This window comes from Aptenodytes patagonicus, chromosome 11, assembly GCF_965638725.1.
Source record: "Aptenodytes patagonicus chromosome 11, bAptPat1.pri.cur, whole genome shotgun sequence".
Classification (NCBI taxonomy): Eukaryota; Metazoa; Chordata; class Aves; order Sphenisciformes; family Spheniscidae; genus Aptenodytes; species Aptenodytes patagonicus.
This window is the reverse complement of record NC_134959.1, coordinates 16,942,889-16,965,532: the sequence shown is the minus strand read 5'-3', so window position 1 is coordinate 16,965,532 and position 22,644 is coordinate 16,942,889. Positions and strand designations below refer to the sequence as shown.

General features: G+C 40.0%; 1 long non-coding RNA gene across 1 annotated transcript in view; it reads left to right on the top strand.

The window, feature by feature from the left end:
- Window positions 1-19,975, top strand: part of LOC143165435 (uncharacterized) — a 230,352-nt gene extending 210,377 nt beyond the window's left edge. The window contains exon 8 of the long non-coding RNA XR_012996259.1: window positions 19,890-19,975. This is a non-coding gene — a long non-coding RNA (uncharacterized LOC143165435). The remainder of the gene's footprint in view (window positions 1-19,889) is intronic.
- Window positions 19,976-22,644: the final 2,669 nt, after the last annotated feature.

Below are 22,644 nucleotides of genomic sequence, written 5' to 3'. Positions count from 1 at the left end.
CAAAACCAGCACAGTGCATATCCTTGCTCAGCAGTGGCTGTTCTTTCTCAGGTCTGAGTCTGTAAATGAAGAAGGTGAATCCCAGCTAATGCCAATGAGAACGCTGCTTCCACTTGAGAAAAGCAAATAGCTATTCTGGTTAGAACTGGGGACTCCAAACATGCCATTTCTGAGCTCCAAGATGACAGGTGGAGAAAAGAATAGCAGTGCAGGTATCCCCCTCATAACTACCTCATCTTTGTTAATTATGCAAAACCAAGCTCTTTGACATAATTGGCCTAGCAGAGGTTATACATAAGCTCCCTCTAGTGGATTATTAAGCGAGAATTTATAAAAGCACACAGCTTTTCTCCAAACATTTTCTGTCACTCAATGTGAACATGAGAATACTATAGGCACCGTGTTGTTCCCATGTATCTATCTGTTGTTATCTCCGTCCCCCTGCTTGCTACCTCAGGAAAGTCTGCAAAACAATGCTGGCCATAAACCTACGGTTATAAAGCAAGATGACTGCAGCATTTTTTGGCTGGGCTTGCTGTTCTTCTTCACTCCTTGGCTGGGTCAGTTTGATTGCTGCTTCAGAATACTGATGTTTCTTAATCATCTCTCTTTGTTTTCTGGTTAAGTGAATGGGTGAATAATTTGCCACACATTCTCTGTCGATCCAATATATTGTGAAAGGACAGTTGAAACAATACACACGCTCTTCATTTCATAAATTTGTCATTACAGCATAATCAGATCATTTGCACTTACCCTGCTTTTGCACAGGCTAATTCTATATTCCTGAAAAAAAGTGCACTTGGTTACAGTGCTCTGTCTCTCTATTTTCCTGGGCGTTTACTTAGACCAAAACTGAAAAGGAAAGGCGCAAGACACTTGTGTTCCTTGTTTGCACAGTTCATGCAAGTCGGAGGAAAATCATAAAGAGTACACATGCAAATGGCCAGATAAAAATGCAACAGTACATCAGATACATCAACTGGATTTAGGATTATAACAGACATGTAAGCAATTAGGGTATTTGCTAGTTCAAAATACTCACATGAATGAACCCACATTATCTTCTGAAAAGCATAATAATATGTAATTGCAGTAACAATTCCTCTTCCATTATCTCCTAGACATCAACAGTGTGCACGTTCTATAATATCCTGCACAATTGATAGCAGGCAAGCTCCTCAGTAAGAGAAATACTCCCAGATGTGGTAATGTCCCAACACTGTGGCTGCTACCTAATATTAAAGAATTACAGTAGAAATGTTTCAATAACAAAGTAGAGGCATTTTCAGTTTTTATGTGGCATAGATTGCCACAGACACTGCCAAGCAGCTTTATAGAGTTCTAAATCTTCATTCAATGCCCCTTCACATCATTTGAATGAAGATTTAAACCTCAATAAAACTTTCTGAGTGCTTGTGGCCATCTTTGCTGTATACTAATCAAAGTGGGGTACAAGCAGACGAATGCACTGTAGTACACCTAATGATCAACACTATATCTAGTGACATTTTCCTTTGTAAGATGAGTTGTCTTAAAGGCTTTTTTCATGGGTGGTGCAGCAGTACACATAGAAGCAGGCATTTATATCTGGTTTTTATGCGACCCTTTAAAAGATTGCTTTGGGGTTTTTTTGGTTGGTTTTTTTTCCCCCTATGTCATGTTTATTTTCTCTATAACTGTTTTGAATTAATTTCTTATAAAGAAGATATTTGGGAGAAAATAATAAAAAAGAAGTGAAAGCTAGTATTTATAGGGAAACTTTCCACAGTATTAAGGCTCCGTTTCCTTGTTTGCTTATCAATCTCCAACTGTCATTAAGATATTACAGTGCAGTGAGTTTTGGCATTGAATTAGAAGCTTAAATGAAATCAACTTCTAGTTAAGATATTGGCTGGGAAATTCAGCACATGCTAGTGCACAAATGCACACACAAGAAATGACTGAGTGGAATTTGAAAGAAACCTCACTGTGAGAATATGCCGTTGATAGAGTATATGTTTTGTTTCAAAAATACAGCCACTCGTTCAGGAAACAGTCTGAAAAAGAAATAGCCAGTCAGTGAACTGTGGAGAGGATTTGGTGTTTGGATGCTCCTGAAGAGGAAGATGTGGGACCATTGTGTGTGTCTGAGCTTCCACAAGCTTCCACAAACGCAAAGGAAAGCACAACTTCCCTCTTGAAGATTAGACTCCCACCACAGGGTGTTTCGTTATTTTTCATTATGTTTTTCTTTACATCAAGGCTTTCTTTTAATGATTAAAGTTTGTGAAATTACTCCCCTTACGCAGTTACCTGCAAAGAGGTATCTGTCTGGATCCATATAGTTCTATACTAGGACTTTTTGTTCAGAACTGTCTCTATTATGTGCTTTTCATGGATACTTTAACAACATCATTCTTCCTATTGAAAACAAACTGAAAAGCAAAGCTTTATTGGTAGGGCTACTAAGAACATAGTGTGGCAACTACTTTCTATGAAGCATACAAATGTTTCTGTGTAATCCTTAAAAGATATAAAATAAAAAATATGAGAAGTATATCTTATTTACAGTAACTGATGCTGCCAGCAGATTTTAGAAAAGTTTGTAAAAGCAGTAGTAACAGTGTGAAAATCAAGCTCTGATTTTATTTTTCCTCATTCTTTAATGGGAATTTTAAAGAAGACCAAATGTTGAAACTGGTCAGCCCCTCTCTTCTTGGCAGTCAAGCTAGTTCTGGTTCTGTGAAAGCCAACATCTGACCTGCAAGGGGAATGCATAAGTTACCAAGGCACTCAAAAATGGGCTTCTCACAATGCCCTGGTGGAGCTGTTCCACTTTTTGTAAAACATTTCAGGTTTTACTAAACCAGATGGAGACAAACTGATTCTTTGGCCTCATTTTGTGGGAAATCGTCTCATTTCCAGTTCCTGTGCCAAGAGATGCAAAACTGGATGAGTTCTATAGAAGAGATGCCCTCTTCAGAGCATCTGGGTGGGTGCCCCCCTTGGAGAAGAAGGGGCAGCGATAGCACATCCTTCTCCTTGCTGATTTCTGGCTCAAAACATTAGCACGTTGACCTTAGGTCAAACTTGTTGTTTCAGGTTGAATTAAACTAGTTTTCAGCAAATAAATTGTTGGCCCAGGACATGTGCTTCACTCCAGTGATGGTATTCCTGGATGCTGCAGGAGGCGCCACCTTTCGAACAGCCCTCCCATCCAAGGACCCTGCCTGTCATCTGCCTGTCAGTCCTGCACAGCCGTTGGCTGTCAGTCCTGCTTCTCCTGCAGGCAAAGCGGTGGGCCAATACCTAGGGCTTGCCCCAGTAATGAACAAGAAGCCTGGGGCTGAAAGTAGAGCAAATGGGGTTCTCGGTATGATATTAGGAAGGAATTGCAGTATTCCATTGTTTGTGTTGGCTCTCATTGAAACCTAGCAAGAGAATGTCCTGCATCACCCACTGAAGTGGTATGGTTTTGAGGAAAATCCTCTTATATAATGAAAAGGTTGGTGGCAACAGTTTCGCACAGCTAATGAAAAGAGAACCAAAAAAGTATGAAATACGTTGTTTGTGATGAAACATCTTTGTACATTCTGTGTTGCAAATTTTTAGTGTGTTGCAACAAATCTCAAAAACAAAGTAATCCCCAAAAATAAATTAAAACAAGCCCAAACTCCCCCAGGCTTCTTTTAGATACAGGATCTTGAAAATAAGAGCAGATGAAGGCCTTTTTTCTCCAAAACACCATAGCCTTGTCAAAATCTGTGGAGTTATCTCAACTTTCACCAGTGGAAAACCAGGCCTGAGGGTTCTGTCTAGCGATTTGCAGCTAAAAGATGAGAGTATAACTCAGGGAAAAAAAAGTATATTTCCCTTTTGGGTTCAAAATGAGAACTGAGTTTAACATAATTTCCAAATGATTGATCCCAAGCAGTAGGTTAGGAGGGGGATGTTTTAAGCAATATCGTCCCTTCCTTTCCCTTGTATTTCTTTATAAATAACGTATTACCTATATTAAGGTAAACCGAATCTATTAGACAATTACCCAAGGGGTTTGCGAAACTGGGGTCTGCATTATAAAGCGAGTGAAGTTATGACAGCTGTGACCCCAGAGGAATCAAGGCTGAATAAAGACTGTCTCCATTGCAGACAAATGATGATAAAGTGATCCTTTTAGCCAACAGTCAATGGAACCTGACAAGGCCAAACCTCCAACTAATGAACAGCCCAACCTTTGCTACCAGGGAGATGTACTGAAAGTTTAATCTCAATAAGCATCAAAATACATTTGCCCAAACATTTTTAACAAGAGTGGCACATATCATTAAATGGCCACGAAGTTAGATGAGTGAGGAGGAAAATAGGAGGGTGGGGGTGTATGTTCTTACTGTATCACAGGTGCACAAAATTGCCTTGATAGAACAATATCTTATTTTTCTTCTAAAATTGAATTTCAGATGGTACCTACGTCACACAGACCTAATAATACAGAAAGCAATTGTCTCAATGATTCCTATTAAATCTGTGCATTTCCAGATCCTTATAGAGTAATGTCAGTTACAGAACAATGTCAGGCTGACGGACGCAGCACAGCGTTAAAGAAAAAAAATCATGCACACAATAGGCCAGCTGCACATTAATAAATATGTAATGTTTGATTAAAAATATGGATCGTATTTTTCCCCCCAATTGCTGACTACCCCTAAGGCAGAAGATGTGATCTGGCTCCCACTGATGGGTTTATTTCTTGCTTGCTTTGAAAATACAAACTAAAATGTTTTCCTGTCCCAGCTGTTTCCCATTGTTCATGTTTATCAGCTCAAAGGGTGAACGGAGGAATAAAAAATACGCTCGCATTTCAAATGTGCCAGTCAGTCAATCTATTGTTAAAAGAAGAAAGCCTAATTGTCTGTGCTGGCAAACTTCTTTTTGGTGAATGTCCAGTTTTTAAGAAAAGCTATTCAGCTGTGCCATTTGTTTAATACATGCATAAAAAAGCACATAAAATCACAAGTTTTCTGTGGGATGGGATGGGGGGGGTGGGGAAAATCACATCTATAAGCTATAGCCTTGAAACACTCTAGTGATGGCCTAAGTAATAGTCCATGGATTACTTTTTTTGGTTCTTCATTGGTCTGAATAAGTGGCTAGAAGGAATTTTCATGCAATAAGAGTTAATGATGTCCTAAAACTGAAATTGGCCTCCTTCTCTAAACCTTACACTTAACTTTGCACCTTTGAGAAGCAGTACTCCTTTCAAATTACTTCATCAATGCAGTGGTTAAAGTCTTTTCCAGTTATATTCACAGGAGTTTTGTATTTTTCTTTAAGCTACTACTATTCTTCATTTCTTCCCAATATCTAGTCCTTCAGACCCTCATCCTAACAAAAAAGGGGAATCAGGATGGGGAGAGAGCAGGAACTACTTTACTGCATAGGAGAATCTTCTGTTTATTTCCAACTCTTGTGATAATTACGTAGCTCTATCCTGTCTTTGACTTGCTCTCCAGCTTGTGCTGGCAGTGCTACTCTTCCAGCTTTCAAACCAAGCTCAGCTAATCAGAACTGACACTCATTTTACACTATGCAAATGAGCAAAAATTTAATTCACAGACTACTATATTGACCAGGACTGTATTAGTCCATCTTTCTGTGGCTAGCACTGTTTTTCTTTGAAAGCTTTTTGAGGAAAGGGTCATCTTTAGTTCCTCAGTTGTACAGCACCAAGCACAAAACTTTCTTACAGTCTGAAAAATAAAAAATAATCATCAATATAACATATGACTGTGATGCTCTGCTAGGGTCTTCCCTGTTTTGCTGGGCTTTTCTTCTTTTTGATGGGGAAAGAAACAAGTAAGTGGCATTATCATCCAGCTATCACGCCCTTGTGACACTAAGATGAGATGTCACTCACAGCAAATTGTACAGATCTTTCTTACATGAGGAGTTCAATAACTCCTCATGACATCTAAATTATCATTCCTGGTTGTCTGGGTTAACACCTCACAGAAATGAATAAGGCAATAAGGTAATTGTCCCAAGTGCTCTGCAGATCAAAGTAGCTGCTTTGGTCACCCTGAGCTCACATTTCCCTGGAAGTTTGAGAGCCAAATACTGCCTAAAATTGAAACTGGGAGTCTAGGGATGAGCTACCTCACTCAATAAGTTGAGGGCTTGGGGTTTTTCTAAGTCTGCCTTTACGAAGAGTTACTGGCATATATGAAGATATTTCATACTGGAAAGCACAATGAACTGGCTCCATAAAGAGTCAGTTCAAAGGTGATCAAGGCTAAACAGTACTTGGAATACAGTACTAAGCCAGCCTTTACTTGTTACAGACTTCAACTTTGTCCTGCATTTGGATGTTTGTGGGTCTATCTATGAACTGCCATGAATGTGTCCATGGTCCACAGCTGCACCTCATTGTTTGTTTTTAAGTATCTCTGACCTCTGTGCATACACACCAGCTGACTTGTAACAGACATATTCCTTGGTATCCCTGGCAAGTAAAGTTACACAATTTCATGGACCAACAGTGGTCTGTGGAACACAGTCTGAGAATCACATTGTTGAAATACTGCTGCTGTAATCGTTAAACCTACATGTCATGCTAAAAATCCATTGATGTGCATTTTTGAGCGCAACAGGTGATATTTCATGTCTCATTTTTTGCTATCTGTTTGCTGAGCTATAGCTTATATATGCTGAATATATAACTGACAAATCAATACAAAAACCAAGCCATCGTTTCCAAATGATCCATATTAAGTTAAGGAACTTGAATGGTTATGGGGAAAATATTAAAAATAAATACAAGACTTTAACAGCAGTAGGTAGATTTTACATTAATTTTTTTCCTGTTGTATTTTTTACAGTCTGAGCAGTACATGCAGTTATCTTCTGTTCTAGAAAGTGTCTTCACAGTCTCTCCAATGATGCTCAGCATATACGATAAAATTTGCCCCTTCCCAGCAAGTGGTGTCAGGCAGTTTTGGCTGTGTATTGGTGAGATCAAGCCCCCTCATGGCCAGCCATTTCAGAAACTTCACTGACTATTAATTTATTGACTTTGAAGAATAAAAACTATACAGATGTATTCCAGAAGGTAAAACCTTTACTAAAGATTACTAAAAATTACTAAAAGAAAATATGCAGCAGGTTGAAGGGAAGCAGTCAGGGAGAAAGGACACATGGCTGAATTTTAGCTATTTATTTGGAAGATTCTTGTCATTGCCTTAAGGACTTCTTAGGCAAAATACCAGCTGCACAGCTCCAGAAGAACGGTGCACCTTGTGACAGGAGGCGAAGGTGAAGGTCCCCCCCAGGGGGAGGTTTGGTGGCCAGAGAAGCAAACAGATATGCTGGGAAAGGGTGCGAGAGGAGCCTGCAAACCCTCTTGGGGGAACACAAGTTCTCCTTAGCTCTCCAGGAGCCCCAGTGTTGGAGCTGCTGTAAACCGATTCAGTCTCTTTCTGTTTTTAAAAATTAGGGAGAACTGTGTTCTCTTCTATAAAGCATTCAGGCTGCCACAGCTGGACAACATGCAACAGTGAAGTCTGTAGATGTTCAGGGCTATTTCTATAAACCCACTATCAATATTCTGTAGCTTCACTGTTAAATTGTATCAGACTTCTCCATTACGGATGAAGAAAAATTTTGGCTTAAATTCAGTAATTGATGAACTGCTTAGAAGGTTTCAGTTAGTAGATTATGAGCTGTTCATCATATCAAATCTACCACATTTGGGCAGATTTTGCAAATTCTCCCCCCCCCGCCCTGAAAAGAAACTGAATTAAAAGAACAGCCTACAGTGCTATGACTCTGAATGGACATTTAGGGCCTGATCCAGTGTTTGCTTACTAGGATTTCTCTGCAATGATATGGTGATGTAACGTTAGTAGAATTTCTTAAGATCTGATAAAGCACCAAGCAAGTGCTCTCCTGAAAACACTAACTCATAATTATACTGATTTACAGTAACTAAAACTCCAGATGTTGCTGGCTGGTGATGTTCCAGCAACAGAGATCCAGGACAGATCTCCACTGTCCACAGTGATTACACAGATTTGTGTAATCATTTGCCCCAGTCAGTATAGACATAAAATAAGAACAGATCAAAATGGAGCAGAGCTCTTCGCGTGTGCTCAGCCCTAGTTTCAGAGCAGTAGCAAATTGTGTCTCATGTAAGTATTAGTCAATACCATATATGTGAATATAACTTCATAAAACCAACAGAAACCTCCTATTTAGTCATCTGAAATAGCAGGTCAACAAGCATAGCAAGAGTTGGAAATTGCCACTTCTCAAGCACCATTCTGACATACCTACTCCAGGCACAAAAATAAAATGGTATGCCTAAATCACAATTCACTTAAGAATTTGCTGACCTTTCAAAACAGAGAAGAATTTGCAAAATGATTGCTTAGTAATTGTTACTATTTATTAGGTAATTGTTAGCTATTTTTAAGACTTGACTTTTCCAAAACTGATCCACAGGTTAAAGCCCAACTCCTACTAGAAGCACTCTGAAGTAAATCCCCACCTGAATAACTTCCACCTCATTTCAGCCAGACACCAATTTTTTTCCAGAAGGGGGGAAAAAAAAAATCTCTTTCAGCAGATCCTTCCCTGGTTTAAAAGAATATTTCTTCACAATACTTTTTCCTTTCATTTTTTTGTAAAAAAGGTAATTTTCTCAGTATGAAGCATTTCTGTATTCTTTGTCCTTTGGGAGACAGAATAATTGGCAAGACTTGGCAAAATTAATGATATTATTGAGCTTGTAATTGTCTAATGTCTTAGTGTCCTAGATGGAAAGTCAATACATTATGATGTCCCCCAAGCCAAATTAATATAATGGTAAATGTGGCGGTTTGAAACTGTTTGAAATGCTTGTTTGAAATCCTGCATATCCTACATCTAGTGATTCAGAAGCTAGTAGCAGAGGGTAGTTGGGTGCTTTATCTCTCAAGATAAATCTGTCTCTTCCTGGCTATTTTCTGTTTCCACTCTGTCAGACCTTGTGGCAAAAATTTCTGCTGTGACTGGTTTTCCTTCAGTGGCCCAGAGCTTTTCCAGGAATTCTGAAGGAGACAATAAAACGTAATGTATTGGTGAACAGGCCACATTTAATACACCTTTTTTAAATTATACTGAGCATTTTCTTACGTAATATCAACTTCTTTCGAAAGTAGTGCTCAGTGCAGAATGGGGTATTAGGCTGGACTGTTCAGGCATTATTTTATTGCCATTAATATTGTTATGCCCTGCATTTATTGTACTCTCCATGACAGTGTCCATGTTATCCACTGTACAATGATTTTACACAATGGAGTTTACACTCTGGAGCAAAACTTTGGACTGAACTGTAATGTACTATAAATAAAACACTGTCACATTTTTTTAAAATTTAAAATATAAAAAGTGCAGCATAGCAGGAGATTTTCAAAAGTAATTAGCACTAACGCAGCTCTCTGAAATCAAGAAATCTGTTTTCCTATGGGTCTGTGTCATTCCTGGTTTGGAAGACAAATTCATAGACTTTTATAAAATGCAGTGAATGAAGCCCATGTTGTGCTTTATATCATTTTCCTACTCCCATCAGAAAGAACAGGTTTCTTATAGGCTGTGTGGACCATCTGTTACATACAAAATGCACTTAGGGCTAAAAAAATCACTGTCTTTTCTTTGCCTCTATGGTACTTTCCTTGTAGATGCCATGCACTATTTTGTTTTACGCAATATACTGTAATATATTGCAGTAATCAGCACAATTAATTTTCTCAGAAATCATGGCCACCCACCCAAAGCAATGACTTCTGACATATTGTAATGGATGTTATGTATGGTTGGTGCCAAGAGTTGCCTAGATATGCTGATAATGAGCCATACTTTTGAAGAGTCATAATCAATCATTCTTCATTTAGAAAGTCAGATCCATCAGCTTGACATCAAAATGTCATAACCCATTGATCTCACATTGCAATCAAGGATTCTTGACTCTTATTAACAGCATTCAGCTATGCCGGTTACATCAGCAATCCTAGTTATCATTTTAGTGGTATCATTTAAAACACTGAAGTTAGTGGCTAAATCCATTCATCCTTTTCTTAATCCTTATTAATAGTTTCCATTAATTCTAACATAGCTGTTTTAAAACTTCAAACAATCTTAAATCCAATATGATCTATGTACAAAAATAAGTAAGACAAAACACCTGTGAGTCAGAAAGTGCTGAGCGGATTGGATTCCCTTCTGGGGGTCATTCTACCTCTGCTCTCATAGTTGGTGATGTCAACACAGTCTTTTAAAGAAGTTACTTCCTGCTATCTCACTGCTGCCCATCTGTTATTCCTGTATCTCCCGATGACATGTCACCAGTGGTAGTGACAATTTCTTATCCACTGCTGTCAGAAAAAGAATAGCTTAGGAGCCTGGAAACAAATTTCAAACTAAAAGTTGCTTTGAAGTTTGATCTGCTATTCAGTGAAGCACAGTGTAGAAGAAATAGTAAACATGTCAAGATAAAGGGAGGAAAAAAGGGAGTGAGAATGGTGGAGCATGAGAGAGATGAGTTGCATTTGCATACATATCCAGTGTGCCTTTTAGGCACAGATGATACTTAAGAGATGCATAGCCCTGGTGTCATTTGGGGGTTTAATCTGTGCTTTAGGATTAGGGAACATACACTGTCTTGTTGAAGTAACTGTTGAAGACTGAGGCTAATTTTTTGATTAGTGGGACGTTTTCTGTGATACAGAATTTTACAGCAAAACTGTTCCAATATATAGGAACAGTCAGGATTCCTCTCTTAATGTTAAAAGGTTTTGTTCCCATTTTCAATTTGAACCTTACAAATTTCAAATTACAATACAACTATTTAAAGTCACTCTGAGAAAAAAATGGTAACATCAAAACACTATATAGCAACGTCTGATTTTTTTCAAACACATTCTTTTTTATAAAATCAAACATCTCGATGGAAGTTTTCATGTTTGATAAGCAGTACTTTCCTAGTAGGAAAGTATCCAAATAAAAATTTTTTTACCTGGTCTAATAATTGCAAATTAACTGGGATAGGCAAACAATAGTTTGCTAAGTCCTACGAGCCCACTCTTGCCAGCCAGCTCCCTGCAAGACTCTCCCTCACAGCAACAAGTTTGTGGAATCAGGCCCTTTGTTTGGATCAATGCTCATCCCTTCAGGCAGAGCTAATTGGCTAATTCAATCACACTGGCTATTTAATTAATAAGGAAGCCCAAAATTCTTTATGAGATGAAAGAATGAAGAGCCCAGGAATGACCCTTGATAATAATAAAAGATAATTACAACCAAGAATTGCATTATTCAGACTTTGTTATTGACATGATAAGCACTGCCATATGCCGTGCAAGCTGTGATATGCACCCTAGTGATCATAGGTGTAACAAAAGATCTTAGGTATAACTGCTTGCTGTATTTCAATGCAAATGTGACTTCAAGTGAAGAACTAAACACTATATATAAAACCAGAAAAAAAGAAAACTTCACAGCAGTAATGATGGGAAAGCAGGTTGGCCTCTGTTGTTTGTGTTCAGGTAGAGCGGTAATACTTGTAAGACCAGAGATTCATTTTTCTGTGTAGAAAGACCAGGGATGTGAATTACCAGATCCAGCTCCAGGAAAAGCCCAGTCTAGCAACTCAGCTCCTGAGTGAGGGCATCCGGGTGCTGCATGGAAAAAAAACAACCACAAAATTATTATGTTAACTAGCAAAAATAGATGCTTTATGAAAAAAATGCCAGGTTTTCTTGCAGAAACAAGCGAGAAACTACTGGGAAAGGGATGGGGGACTACACTGATTTTAAGAGCAGATTCCCAAAATGTAAAAGAATGAAAATTTTCCACAGAAATGTTGGGCCTATTTTATTTACACAAGGCAAAGAAGCGTCTGCTGATCCCAGTGAAGCAATATGTAGGGGTTGCCTGAAAGACTCTGGGCGTGAAGAAAAATAACAAGACTAGGCCACCTGGGACACCACTTTCCTTACAAATCTTTAAATCGTGTGCTAGTTCTGAAAGACAACCAAGCTGTTGGGAAGTAGAGTTAGAAAATGGAGATCTGGGCTTAATTTTTTGGCTCTGCCTTCCACTCCTTGTGGACCTTGGGCAAGCTGCATGTAGCAGTGGGTCCAGTTCTTTCTCCCGTGCTTTGTTTTATCTCTTCAGACTGTACATTCCTAAGGTAGGGACCATCTCTTCATCTGCGCATAGCACAGAAAGTCCCAATCTCATCAGGGTTTTTTAGAAAAAATTAAAAGTTTTATAAAATCTTCCCCGATTCCTAAAGAGTTCCTTGAGTTTTATTGCTCATTAAAAGTCTGAATCTGAGAAGCCAGTGTATTTGATTTGTAATGAATGTAACTCTTCAGTAAGATCACAGCTGTAATGTTACAGAATCAGTCATGTAAAGAATACTCCCTGCAAGAAAACCTGCCTTCTCTTTTTTCTCTTTAACCTCAATAGAGCAGTTCTTTTGTTAATTACAGTTACTGCACACTGTGATATTGAAGTGCTCTGTTCTCAAACATATTCTTATTTATTTTAGTCCTTTTTTTCCCAGGTAATGAAATGTCAGAACCCTACTTTTTCTGGTTTTGTAGTATGTTGATCAAAGTGACCTTTGCTTTGCGGCAGACACAAATCAATATAGCGCTCTGCAGTATTTGACAGATAAAGGTGCAACATATAATAAATGGCAATCACTTACGAGGAGAGCAAGAAAATACCTGCCAACTTCAGTTCATACCAGCAATTTTCAGACAATGCCACATGTTATGTTCAAAGTAAAATTCATTTGTCCATCTAATAACAGAGATGGGGGATATTAAAGGACTCAGTTTTGTTAAAGAAATGTTTCATCTCACAGTAATAATTCAGAGTCCAGTCAGGGTCTACAGTGGTTGGTTGCAAGTAAAGTTATTACATTTTGAAGACAGGTTAGAAGAGCAATTTTCCTTGCCATAAAGGAAGGGGGGGCGGGGGGGGCAGGGGGAAGACTTTTACCCAAGAAATTAAATAGTAATTATATACACACATTCAAACGCAGTCTCTCATTCTCTTTCACACATACATAGACGCACACACAAATTGCCTTAATATCCTAAAGCAGCTCTCCAGTATAGTGTGTCACAACTGGTGGTTTGATTTTCTCATATTCTTCCAAACCTGCAGATAAGTTATATACAAATGTAACCAATTTCTATTTAAATGCTTAATTGCAAGTAGTGTCTGCAAAGTATCTGCCACAGATTTGAAGTCAAGCGGCAGCTTCAGCCCACTGTAAATGAAGTCTGTCTGTGTACAGTAAATTTCTCTTCCACTATGGCTTGTCTTACTCTCAGTAACACAAATAATAGCCTAATGTAAGAGTCTAGCCCAAAACGAAAGCGAAGCTGGATTTTACCCACTGTGATGAGTCGTGCTCTACCATATCAGAAGTGGTGGCTGAGCAGCTGCTTTTCACAGCATAAACACAGGCAGGCCAGCCCTCAAAGCAGACTCACGGCAAAGCATGAGGGAAGCTGAACTGTGTGAAATAAAAAAAAAAAAAACCACTTCCCATCATGGGAGAGTGAATGTGGGACTGGGGCTTGCCTGTAGCCTCTATAAGAGGAGCAGCAGAGACCAAGGCACCTTGTCCATGGGGTGGAGTTCTGGGTGCTTTATATGAAGGGTCTAATCCTGCCAGATGACCTCTAGTTGTGTTTCTTATTTCTTATTTCCTAAGACATAAATGTCTGTCCATGGAACGATGGAAAAAAACCTGCTGGCAGGACCTGTTAGTGAACATGCTCTGCCTTGTTTGGGCACTTAGAAAGGATCTGTGTTTTCTTCTTCTCATGGGAGGCTATTTTTATATTATGACTGAAAGGCCTTTTTATGTATTTGTTGTTCATAATGTACGTAAGCTTACGACTTGCATTTGAGTACTTCTTATTTTCACAACTACTTTTTACGAAGCTGTTGATACACTTCAGGCAAAAAAAGGCTAATTCACAACATACTTGTGGCTGTTAAGAGCCATTTGATGTGGTTCACTGAAGACACATATCTAATTTATGAAGCCAACACTTTGGTTCCAAAATGTCGATCATGTACATGCAAGTGCAGTGTGTACTTGCTAGTGCATCGTACCTTCCGTGTGCAAAATCTAAGATTGCATAGGCTATATTAACTTTTGATTATGATTGTCAGGATATGACCATTTATTAGTACAGTTCAGGGCTAATGGTCAAATTCAGTGTTGGAGCTTATGGTTGAACCTGAAATATAAAAAACAGCTGATGCTCCAAAGGCAGGATAGCCTCCACTGAGAGGATGATTCACCCACTGCAAACACAATGCCGCTTCAGCATGCTGACCAGAACACCTCATCTTGTAGCAACATGCAAAATGGAAAGTCCAGTTCTAGAGAATAAGTAAAGCACCCCAAAAAATGGTAGGAATCTTTTTGAACTGCTCCAGACTCTTTTTAATTTAGTGAACCTTTCATCACTTATCCTACTCTTTTTCAAATATTGTATTACTTTACTTATACTCGGTCTTCTGCAATCTGTTCAACATAAGACAGCTCATGCTGCACATATAATACTATACAAAAGAGAATTTATCTGTCTCTGGTTACTGCTGTGCCATTTTTATACTATTTTCTCACCCTTTCTTTATGAAAATTTAGTTTACCTTTGCTCTTTTTTTGACAAAATGTTGAAAAGAGAACAGATGTTTTGTGTCATTTGTCTGCAATAATGCCAGACATTTTCCTAAGCTGCTGAATGCATGATTAACCTTAAACTGATCCTACTTCCATGTATCATTTTTCCTATGTCCTGTTGTATTAAACTGTACCCGTCATTACCTGTGAAATATCGTGTAGCCTAGTTCATGTTAACCCATTCTGAATTTCTCACACTGTCAAGCTTCTGCAAAACAATTATTTCTCTGATCATTATACATTTTGCCACTCAGTATATTTATGGCAAACCAATCACTTCATAGTGGTCTGTAAGGAAGTATTAATAGCTTCTGACCTCTCCAGACTGGGAAATGTTGTTATATAGTTCAACAAAACTTTTTCCTCATAGAACATCCTTGTTATTTGAAATGACCTGGTAGAGAAATGATTCCATACTAAGTTATCACAGTCTGGCATGTTGTCAGGTAATTGGCAGTTATGAAAACACCACATTCATTCCCCCTAAAGTTATATGTAGTTGTTCTGCTACTGTAAAGTGTGGGTTTGGGGGAGGAGAGAGTCTCTAAACGTCATAACCTTGCTGAGGGGATTGTCACCCCAACTGGCAAATGCTCAGCTGTGAGCAACAGATTTATTACCTGACATAATTAATTGCCTAGATAGTGACATTCCCCATATTATAGACAATCGTGAATTATGAGCCCAGCTGCTAGCCTTCTCATTCACTGAAATCGGTTGATAAATATGTTTATTCGAGGTCAGCTTGGCCTCATCCATTAGAAATATTGTTTTTCTAAACATTACATTGATTTAATTTAACTCTAATCAATTTAAAATGGTTCTGACAATTAACAAAAGCTTCAAATATGACCTTAAAGTAATAGGATTCATTAGCTATGTTTAGGATTAAACTTATCCTAATAGGGCTATTTTTCTTCTGAGGGCATGTAGTAGGCCGACTGGTGGTCAGTCAAAATGAAATCAATTATTATAAATTATACAGTTTAGGTTGATTATGTCGTGCCTGCTAATTTGTATAAATAAGGACCTCAAACAATAGAAGCCATTTATTAATAACTATCTGTATCCCAACCTGTATCACACTTTATGTTACAGCTGCAGGATCATCTGTTACCCATGAAGTATTATATTCTCTACTGCTAGGCATATATGCTAATTAAACCCATAATTAATTGTAACAGTTATAGTTAAAGTCAAAATGCTGACAGCCTTTTTGGCCTATTATTCATGATAATCAACTGATTCAAAAGGCAACGTAATCAACAATTCCTGCACTAGCCAGGGGATCATAATACAACGGCAGCACCAGTGACAGCTGGCACCCACAGGTCTTTGGATACAATAGGAAACATAAACCTCTAGAACCGGAATGCTTCAGTATGAACAGTGCCTATTGTTTTTCTGAGACAAAATACAAGCGTAAGTTGTATTTAAGAACTGAATCCCTAATGCAATGGTTAACAGAAATGCACACGAGAGCCATGCTCCAGAGAGCCCACCCTGCCTTCCTGGGGTAGCGGCAGCACTGAGGGTTCGGTACCATCGTTTAGTGTCTTCTGGCTGTAACCCCTCACCAATCCCTTCTCCACCCGCAGCGGGGCTGTCTCAGATTAGGGACGAGAATTCTGGAGAGTGTTTTTGAATATCAAGAACAGATTTTATTTGCTCTGTTCTCATTGAACATGCGTCTGCTGAACAGTGAACAGTGCCCAAAAGGCATGTACCCTCTCTGGGTACGTTATCCACAGAAAGAGGGGAACATTAGACTGTGCAGGGGACCTCACATTTCCTACATACATCTGGCTGTATATCAGCCACTGAACCTGTGGGAAATTCCTTTTATTTTGTTCCCAGACACAGTGGCGGATTCCATACCCACAGCAGCCCCAAGAGGACAGGGTGGAGAGAGGAAGGAAAAGGAGAGAATCTGACCATTGTCAGCAGAGATCCACAAATACTCTTCCAGGACTTGCTCTGAAGCAAGTGCCCCATGTGGGCACAAATTAGGGTGTCTCCAGAGTGTCCTGAGCTCTTCAGCAGGCCACCAACAGTGGATGAGGGAGTAAAGGCAAAAGTAGTGGCCACTTTTAGCAATCACACCTTGCAGCCCAGATGAGGTGCAATGCCAGATGAGCCATCTGAACCTGTTGCATCCACCATGTCTCTACATGAGTCTCTACTTGCTTCCCTCCTCAATTTAAAGACAACCTAGTTATCCTTCATTGCATGTGGCCTCAGATCACAATCTCTTTCTGAGTCATTCCTTCTGTGGTCAGGCATGCTTATGGCCCGTAGCACCACTAAGCCAGCAAGTTTATACATACACAGCTTCAGATGTGCTGCCTCTTAAACGAGGTTAGCCACAGTTTCATTACGAAGATTTACACTGTCAGTTACAGAGATGCCCATCCAATCCTATAACACAAAAATTTATGGGCGTCACAGAGAAATTTTTATTGTTAGAGCTCATATACAATGTGTGCCCTCAGTGACACATTTTTAAATAAAATATATTGTACTAGTGATTTCTAATGCTTAAAATAAAATAAAATAATAATCAACTTTTAGCTGCAGTTTCCCCCTGGTTATTGAGCTGAACTTAATGACTGGCTGAAAAGTATTTGTCAACACAACAGCTGGAGAGCAACACTTTCTTGTAGCTTTATGTCACAGCATATGCCAGCCACTCAGAACATGTGATAATTCAACTGGAGCTGGTACTACAATAGCAGATGGGTTGAAGCATTGTTATTCTCACTCTAGCTCCCAGCCCTTGAGGGATCACTAAATAAAATCAAAGCAGATGGACCATTACAAGCTCATTTGTGTTCACTACAAGCACCTCAACCTCCAGTTGTGATATACTGCACCTTTGTATAAAATGACATGTATGGTAACATGACCTAATGAAAATAGCATCAGACTTGGCAAGTGAGGAATGAGGCTGGGAAATATACACAGATCTATTTATCACTGAGTTCTTACCTTGCAGAAAGGGTTCATTTTTTTCCCCCCCTCTCTCCATGTTTATCATTGTATTTCTCTTCATGTTTATCATTTAATTTCCCCACACTTGTCGTAAGAACTGAGAGGTGGCCGTTGGTTCTGGCTGTAGAAGGTCTAGCAGGTTTCCCGGCCTCTGCAAAGACAGAATGAATGCTACTAACCACAGTGCAAAACTCCTGTTATTCACTCATTTCTACACACTGTTGATAAATATGTTAATCCAGGTGTCCCACAAATGGCAAGACTTTGACCACCCACTGATACCAATATCTGCAGGGATCAGGACTTCCGTGTACATTTCTCAGCCTGCTCTTATGATGAGGTCTTTCACAACGCTGAAGTTTTGAGCTTATGGGGGACTTGACTTAGCACATAAAATCAGTTGCTCCACTAAGATCCAAAATTTTTGTCTGTAAGGTCAGAGTCAGCATCCCTGAACAAACTGTGGGTGTCCCAGGGGATGGGAGTAATTGCTTCTAAAGGATGAAATACATTAAAACTGTTAGTTGTCTGGAGAGGGATCCTTTGGGTCCTGCTGGCAAAGTTAGAGTTAGTGCTGAAAAATTCTTCATGCCATCCTCAGGAACCTAACATAAAGTTGGAGGCACATCTAATGCCTGCTTAGAAAATGTTATATTCATTTAATGTCTTCTGAGCACCTTGTACAGCAATGAACCAACAATGATGTCACCTGAAGGCTTTTGTCCTACAGTCCCCACCCTGGCCATCATGTTCCAGGGAGCAATGGCAAGACGAAGTATGGCAGGCAAAATCTTGCTTTGTTTTTATGACCACTGTGCCGTCTCCACAACCACATGGGCACACACGCACGTGCGTGCAGTTAATGACAATTCCCAAACTAAATTCCTCTCAAATATGAGCTTTTTATATCTACATGTATCTTCTTTCTGCCTAGTTTTAAACAGCTTCTGTGCACTATTGTGGAGACAGCTGCATTCAGTGCTAAATAATATATACTGTGAACTTATTAAAGGCTTTGGGATTTCTTTTTTTTTCCTGTCTAAAAAGGAAAAGTGGGAGTAGTCAGTTAGTCAAGAGTTGGGGGAGAGTTAGATGCTTTTGGTTTTATCTGCATGAAAGATCCCATACAAGACTATGTATCTTTAGTAAAAGCTCCATAGGTCAACTGACTGCCATAGGTCCCCTTCATGCCAGCTGCTGCTGGGTTTTAAAGACCCAGACAGGTGCGGCAATGGAAAGCCAAAGAAATTGCTTCATTAGGGTTGATAAATACAGTTGAACTTCTGTGACTGCAGTATGCGAGTTGAAAAAACTTGTCCAGCTTCCTCAGTGAAACAGCTTCCCGCTGAGTGTTTGAATTGTATAAAAAATATGAATGGATCAGCTAATATTTCCCACCTTAGCCAGAAACTGCAGGGCAGCAGGACAGTCTCAAGGACAGTGCTTCCAGGTAGCATGCTGCTTGAAGGTCCTGGCCATGTTCATGGCTGGCTTGTTTGTTCTTCCTGAGCACTTTCTGTTAAGTGTAGCGACTCATCCTCAATTGTGAACCAGCGTAACTCCATCAGAAGCATGTGCAGGTCAGGTCAGATGTCAGCACTGCGTCTTATCTGCTGGCCAGCTTTCCTATCAATCAGCCAAACTAATTTGCTAAGATAATTCTGTTTCCTGCCATCTATTACAATAAATCAACCACTGTAGCTTCACTGAGGTCTCTGCTAACTAATGAGCTGCCCTTGAAATTCTCAAACTCTATGCAAGGGGGCAGGGGGAAGGGAGGAAGAAAACCCTTATTCTTCTAAATATAAGAAAGTTTTAGATAAACAACTTGATGTTCTGGGCAATTCTGTATCTCCTCAGCCCCATGTTAATGGATCACTCTTGCCAGAGTCAGCTCAGACTGGGGCAAAAACAGTAAATGCATCAATCATTCCTTTAAAAACAAATTTTCTGAATAATGTGATCTCAGATGGTGGAGCATATGTGTGGGTAAACACAAAAATGGAGAGGTGAGACACAGAGAGAGAGAGAGAGAAAGAGAGCGCGAGCACTTTCGGGGAAGAGTAGGAGTAAAATGCCAAGGGATCCACTGTTGTGGCTACTGAAGAAAGAGACAAGCATGTTCCTATGAAATGGTAACTCTCTGGCACTTAATTTTGAATAGGAAAAAATATTGAAGATGATAGACAGGAATTGAAGAAACGTGAGGCATCCTGGAGCATGCTTACTGCAGCAGGAAGAACTCAGGGGCAAAAAAGGTATTAAGCTCATTCTGGTTTTTCCTTATGGCAATATCAAACTACGGAGAGCAGTAGTGATATTATAATTTATACCATATTTAAAAACAGAAGATACACTAGTTTATACCCTGCTTGTATTGTTTTGTTCAGATTTGATATTTAATAATGCTGAATTATTTTTTTTTTTAAAAAGGGACTTCCATTCCTCATGGAATTTCAGCATTTTCTTTTGGCTTTTCCTGCAGATCAACACTGGTTTTGTAATAGCTCTGCTGGGATAAAACTGAGTCGTGCTGCACCAGTTAGGTTACTGAAGGGAGCCAACACCTCAGCAACATGGTTGGATTCATTCAGCCAGTCACTTGGCAGAAGGATGTTTAAAAATAATTGCATATCCCCTCCCTGTCTTTAAATATTCAGAGGAAAAGTCACAGAAGAACCAGTAATGTGACAATAATAATGAGGCTGAAGAACAGCATTATAGTGTGAACTCGTATATCCCTTGGTTTCATTTACATGTTTAGCAGCTGCTTGTTTCTCGATCATAGAAAGATTGTTACCTGACTTGTAAGAAGAGAGGGGAAGTCTGTTCACCTTTGGGCAACTAGCTCTGCATTTATTAGTAGTTGTGGCCCATCTCATTATACATTTAATTGCTGCATTATAATTTATTTATTCATTGATTTATTGTAATAGATGAGTAGAAACAAAATTACCTTTGCAAATTACTTTGATAGGTGCGAAATTTGCATGGTTAAAAAAAAAAAAACCCAACAACATGCAGTGTGGAATGTGAGATGCTGCCTAGTGAACAGCTTCTTAATGTGTGAGTGCTAGCATATACAAACTGGTCTCGTTAGAAAGTGAAGGTGAATCCAGCCAATTTATAGACTGTTTAAAAAGAAATTACGATGTAACTTATATGCAATTATTATCCTTACATTCCCAGATGTCTCTTTTCTTCATGGAACAGGGAATCAGCTGAAAATGAAGGATAAATAGGATGGGAACGGAAGACTCCTCAAAAATTACAAACCTAAAGGTGGGAAGTTTGCAAAGTATTTGGTTAAGCTAGGGCTGCCGTTCTGTTAGTGTGGGTGTCACACTTACTTACAAAAGCTGTATTTATGTAGCTCCTGCCTTCAGGAGGTATTGGCTGTCACTGCCTTGCAGACACAGCCCAGGCCAAGGGCGCTGCCTGGCTGCTCGCAGCGCCGCAATGGAGGCAGTGCCATTTCGCAGAGCTGGGCTGAACACAGAGCGGCAAAATTCAAGAGGGCTTATGGCCACCCCTAGACACCCCCCACTCTCCCCTTCAAAGAAGTACTTAGTTGCCTAAACCAGGGCTTAAGTAGACATGGGGCGGGGGGGGAAGCACCACACCTTATTTGCTATCCAAAAATCCCCTAATGTGTAGCTACCATGTGACATCATAAGATGACTCCATTTGAGCTGAGGGTTGCCTCAAGAGAGGCAGGTAGGTATGCCCAACTTTGGGGGTGCGTAATGAAACGTGTGTGTGTGTGTTCTGGGCTCTAGGTGAGACACTGTCACCACCCTCATGAGCAGAGCCCAGAAGTGTGGTGTGGGCAGGAGGCCCAGCCCCACCTGCACCCCATCCCATCACAGTGTTAGTAAGGCTGTAGCTCACCCACTGTTGCAGCATCAAACCAGGGACAGGGGGGAAATCTGTGGCTTAGCGCTTGTCAGATAAGACAGCATCAACAATAACAAATAAATGGGGCCACAGAGAGTCATGCATATACAGAGAGAGAAAATACGCACACAGCATTATTGCAGTTTTCAGTTATTAATGCATATAGAAAATAGTTAGACCCAAGAACCTCCAAATTTTTCTTCAATTAATTAAAAATAATTAATTGATAAAACTGATTAATAAATAACAAGATCCACTATCAGTTTTCTGTATACACGGGTCAATCAGCTGCAAAACGTGACCATTAGGGCCATAAAATGCAGGGTGTGGGGGGGTTTTGTTTGTTTTTTTTTCCTTTTTGTAAATGGTTTTATTGCGTTACTTGCTCAGTTATAAAATGCATCAAATGTATTTGTCACTGCTCATGAGTGGCTGTAGTGCTGGCTGTGGCTGAGGTGGGAGTGGCAGCCTGCACCCTTTCCACTCGTGGTCTTAATAGTTCAGCAGCCATAGGTCTTCCCTCATTGCTCCCACCAGGGCCTGCATGTGGCCGCCCCAGCACCTCAGTGCAGTCACACGTGCAGCAGGGTTGTGCTGTGACTGAGTGATCAGCCCTTTTTTCTTTTGTTTTTCCCTACTGTCCCTTTCTCTAGTTCCTTATGTGGCACCGTCATACCCCAAGCAGCACCTCCCTGCAGCGGTTAAAAGGACCATCCTGCACCCGGCACCCCCACACTGCCGCCTTGCTCGCACAGGAACCCTGCAGCATCACTCTCTCTGAGCAGTGGGACAGTCAGTGACAGCAGCCATGGGGCCTCCCGCGCTCCCCAGCATTACAGACATCAGCAGGCAGCAATGAGGGGAGCGGGGGCCAGTGGGCGGGTGGGCTGCCCTGCCACCTGCAGCTCCATGGGGCAGCCTTGGGGCCCTGAGCCCATGGCAGCAGTGTCCCATTAAAAATCAGCCTGAAGAGCAAACTGATGCCAGTGACCATAAGGTGCTCGCTAACCCAAGCACCAGTG